The following is a 4,787-nucleotide window of genomic DNA, read 5'->3' as shown; positions in this document are numbered from 1 at the left end:
AAATCTAACAAATTTTTTCTTGCCCTTGAGATAGTTACACTGGAAACTGCTTTGAAGTTTTTATGATTTTAGATTTTCATCACAAAGAACTGAAGGTAAAGAGTTCCATTACTAGTTTTCTCTGAACACTAGCCATTTGAGTGCCTGTAAAGAATTCAGAGAATTTTTGAGTCACTTGCAGGAAAGTTTCTTGGTCTGCATATTTCACATTCCAATAGAAGAGCTCTTAACTTTTCCTCAAAAGTGGTTTAAAGCATCAATTGTAAGCCAATTATAATGACTTTTTGTATCTGTTCTTGATTTTCTCATAGAGGTTAGTTGCATGAGTTTGTATTCAATGGATTTTTTCTGTTTTCAAGTCTGTACTCTGTACAAAGCCTAGTACAGTGCCTTACATTTGATCGATGTTTGCCGAATAACTACATGAATGGATAAATGAATAGATGGATGTCTCTTGAACAAAAGTAACAAAACAGTTATTTCTCCTAGAGAGTTCTTTGATGATGTTGACAGAACTCATAGATTTAGACTAATAGAACGTCAAAGATAAAATTACACAGAAATATCTAATCTGGTTCAGATTTTTTTTTTTTTTTTTTTTACTTTTCAGATTCATAAGGTGAGTTTCAGAGATCCCCAAGATCACCTGGAACCCTCAAGGGGAATTTCAGGAAGTTGTACCAAATATGAACCCTAAGGTAAGCATGGATATCCATGGCAATCGAACATGGTTTTCTTCACTACTTTCTGTTTTCTTTACTTTTGTGCACCTTTGTGCAATTCTCATAAACTAATTAGAACTCAAAAGTATGTGAAATGACTAGTTTGTCAAAGTTCTTAAATGCTTGTTGGATCTCTTTCTCCACTAGTTACTATGGAGTGAATTTGATATTTGGTGGGTCAGAGACTTCCAGAAGGGTCAGCTACCAATGCAGGGAGAGTAGAAAGAGCTGTGGGCTCCAAGTCAGAGGGCAGATAGGGCCTAGGCCTCAGCTCTGGGACTGTAGATCCTGAGATGAATCAGGTCCTCACACCCTGCCCTTCTTCATAAAGTAGAAGTGATTGTCCATGTTCTACCTTCTTCACTGTGGTTGGAAGAACCAATGAGATAATGGATGTGAAAATGTTTTAGAAATTGTAAAGTACGCAAATTCAGTGAGTTAAGACTGTTCCCCACAGTCTGTTCCTAGAGACAGAGCAAGCAAGCAGATTCCATGGGGCCGGGGAGGGGAGTGGAAGGTTAAAGGGCAAGCTGGGGTTCTATGTCTCCCTGCTCAAGAACTAAGAAATATGGAAAATTAACCTTCTGAGAGTCAAACCATAGCTTCCAACTTTTTGTCAGTATAAGTCCTTCTTTCTATCATCAAAATATTTCTAGACTCACACCACATGATAATATTTATACTTTAAGTATTCAATGATTGAGAAAATGCCTATTGACAAAGCTATTATGAATTATGATCATTTTTTAAATTGTACATATTTTATTAATTGCTATATCATAGGAATACTTTTGACAAATATTGGTACTAGACTAGAGCAAACTATGTTAGTTATTTAACCTCCAGCCACTCACAGATTAGCTGGCTTCTCAAAATAGTTCTCTCTTAGATCAAGGAGATCCTTCATTAAACTGTAAAACATAAACATAAACAAAACATAAACAAAATAATTCCTTCATTAAACTGTAAAACTAAAATAGTTCTCTCTTAGATCAAGGAGATCCTTCATTAAACTGTAAAACATAAACATAATAAATAGGTCACAGCCAAGTAATGCAATCATCTTAAGTGTACTCTGGCCCCAGGTTGAAGTCAGACTCTGCTGATGTCATCAACACATCCAAAGAAACAAAGTACTGGTCACGAGAACGCTTGGTTGCCAGTGGAAGCCAGAAGAGGTAGCCCTACCAGGTGAGCACTGGCAGCGCCCGCCCAGTCCTGCTCAAGGAAGATGTGAACTGACCAACGGACTCAGTCTCTAGTCCTCATGGAACAACTAACCTTTTATGTTCCACTCTAGGCTAAACTGAGTATCCTTGTTGTCAGCAGAGAGCAGCCAAACATCCTGCTCGTTGTATTTCATTGCAGATAGATGTCCTGGCTTTAGATTATACAACCATCCTAAGAGCCTGGGCAACGCAAGACCATCCCCAAGTGATGGCTGACAGGGCAGGCCTCAGATCTTGTCCCTGAGGCCTGTGAGTAGCTTGGGGCAGCCACCCTAGTGTCCTTCACTAAGAGAATATCTTCTTCTTCTACCACCAGGAGCTGTGATTTCTCATCCTCAGTATTGACATTTTGGGTCTGATACTTTGCCACTGAGGGCTGTTTTGTGCATTATAGTGTTGGCTTCTCCCTTCTAGATGTCGTTAGTACCAGCTCCCGCCATCACCCCCCGGTTATGACAACTAAAGATGTCTGCATCTATTGTCAGATATTCTCTGGGGAAATATCCTCCTTTCCCCAATTGAGAACCAGTAGCATGAATCGTTCGAGCCAAATGTCTGCAGAATGCAACCATATGAGGTTCTCAAAGACTAATTCCTTCTTGAATGCACAAGACATTCAATTTATATAGTGTCGACTTTTTCAAAGAGATGCTAGAACTCTTGAAAAATCAATTTCAAGGAGCTTGTAGTTAATTTAGAAATACAGTCAGGCTCCACTTCACTATAATGTAAAGGAAATAGGGATTCTGGCAGCTGAGTAAACCAAAACTTTCCTTTGATGACCTAGTGATTCAAGGGTCATCCTTCTGAACGCGAACTGTTCCTACTGTAAAAATGTAATAGGATGGGTTGCTCTGGCCGGGGCGGTGGGCGGGGGAGGGGGACGGTCCCTGGAAGCTCTTGATGTTTCGTTGTTTTAAAAAAGTTAAGCCTCAATTTGTTTTTGATTATTATTTACCTTTTTCCTAAAATTAGTACAAAAAGATTTTCTAGTTACCTGAGAAATTCAATTAGTTTTTGTGTTGATAAATTGAGGATTTTTGCTAAAATGGTCACCGCTTTTTGTAACTAATTCTTCCACTGAAAATTCCTTCATTTGAAAAGAACATTCCCAGCACAGTCAAACCCCTCAGCAGTGTAGAGTTCATCAGTGCTCTTATTTCCAGGGAAATTTCCACTCCTGGTTCTGTTCAAGAGTGAGGTTTTCCCTCTTGGCCTCATCCCTGCTCCTGGTTCCCAAAGCCACCATTCGCTCTTCCAGGCCTTTGGGGGTCCACACTGAGCCTCACACACAGTGCCCTCCCATCTGCTCCCTTCTTACTGGACCCGCTCCCCCTCACTTCAAGGACTAAGGTGCTTTCACTCCTCTTGTCCGGGTCCAGCTGCCTCTGCCTGCTTCCCCAAGCCCAGTTTTTTCTAGTCTTTGGGAGAGGAAAATCTGATTCTGCGAGCCCACTCTGAGCTTGTGTGTCTAAGCCCTTTGCAGTTTCTGTGGATATGTGTTTCTGGTCAGTGTGGACTGGGGTGCCCTGGGTACCAACCAGTGAGATTGTAGAGTGAAGGGGAAACACATAGATTAACTCTTGCAGATGTTACTCTGTGTCTTACCAACTATACGAGACAGAAATGAAGACAGAAAGGGATATTTAAGAGAGCCTCTTTGGGGGCCAGCTAAACAGAGGAGTGGTTGCCGGACCCCAAAAGCAGGCAAACTGGCTCCCACTCAAGGAGACCCCTCTGATGAGAAAAGGGGAATTCATTGTAATAGCAGCTCCTCTCTACCACGCCAAGGCTTCCAAAGACGCGGAGAGGAGGGGGATCTGGGTCTTACTGTGGGGAAGAAGGTGATATAAATGCTTGACTTTGAAGTGCCATTCCTTTTTTTTCCCAGCAGGATGGGCTGGGTGCTGACGCAGACACCCAGTAGCTGCTGCTTGCTCTTAGGGTGATGCAGGAGAGGCACAGCCTTTGTGCAGAAAAGCCCCATCCGGAGCACCTGACACTGCAAGTGAAGCACCCATGGCATTCCAGTCTCCACCCAGCTGCTCTGCTGGGTGCCTTTGGAAGGGCACAAACTGCACATCCTTTTCTGCTGCAGCCCTTCCTTCAATGGTACTGCTTTCTCTCAATGAGAAGTAAGGGGATCTAACTGATTAAGCCTACTGGGTACCAGATGCTTTAATACTTTATTAATCTCATTTAATCACCTCGACAATCACGTGAAGTAGGCATTTTTATCCCCATGTTACAGTTGAGGCAACTGAAGTTAAGCAACTTGCCCAGAGTCAGCCGGCCAGGAAGACTTGTGAGCCTTCACAAGAGGGACTGATCTGGAGGCTTGGAATGGTTCCCCTCCTGGTTCACGCTGATGCTGTCCCTGAAAAGTTGTGGATGAGCAGTGGCCCAAGCAATGAAAGAATTAGAATCACTGCTGAGGACAGGAGAGATTTCACCAGCTTTGTCTGGGGAGGTCTGCTACAGTGACTATCAAAATGAGAAAGGACAAGCCACATAGTGTCTCCTGAGAAAAATCACCATTCTCTTCAGAAATGCAATTTTTTTGAGATTAAAAAAATCGCGTCTGCCTTCTCATCTATAATTTTATTCCTTACTACCTTGACTATTTCCCAGTTGGCATTTGCAGCAATCATATAGCTTGAGGGCCAGTCAGGGGCGTGGTCAGGGGCGTGGTAGGGGTTGGGGAGAAACTGGAGAATTCTGTGCCCTCCTCTGAATCTAGTCCGGGGTCGAAAGGAACCCCAAGAGGAAGGAGAGGTGGTGGCAGCTGGAAAGAAAAGACCATGCTCCCTGGGGCTGTAGGAATAAAGTGGTAGGG

At 42.8% G+C, this 4,787-nt stretch overlaps 1 long non-coding RNA gene across 2 annotated transcripts; it reads left to right on the top strand.

The window, feature by feature from the left end:
• Positions 1-219: 219 nt before the first annotated feature.
• Positions 220-4,550, top strand: LOC107196715. Of its 2 annotated transcripts, none has more exons than XR_003044122.1 (4): positions 220-313; positions 611-698; positions 1,808-1,913; positions 3,846-4,550. It is a non-coding gene; the product is annotated as an uncharacterized LOC107196715 (long non-coding RNA). The 2 variants fall into 2 exon arrangements; XR_001518166.2 differs by having other exon boundaries at positions 3,843-4,550.
• The last annotated feature ends 237 nt before the right edge of the window (positions 4,551-4,787 follow it).

This window comes from Pteropus alecto, unplaced genomic scaffold, assembly GCF_000325575.1.
Source record: "Pteropus alecto unplaced genomic scaffold, ASM32557v1 scaffold311, whole genome shotgun sequence".
Classification (NCBI taxonomy): Eukaryota; Metazoa; Chordata; class Mammalia; order Chiroptera; family Pteropodidae; genus Pteropus; species Pteropus alecto.
Note: the sequence above shows the minus strand (reverse complement) of the source record. Positions and strands in the feature narration are given on the sequence as shown.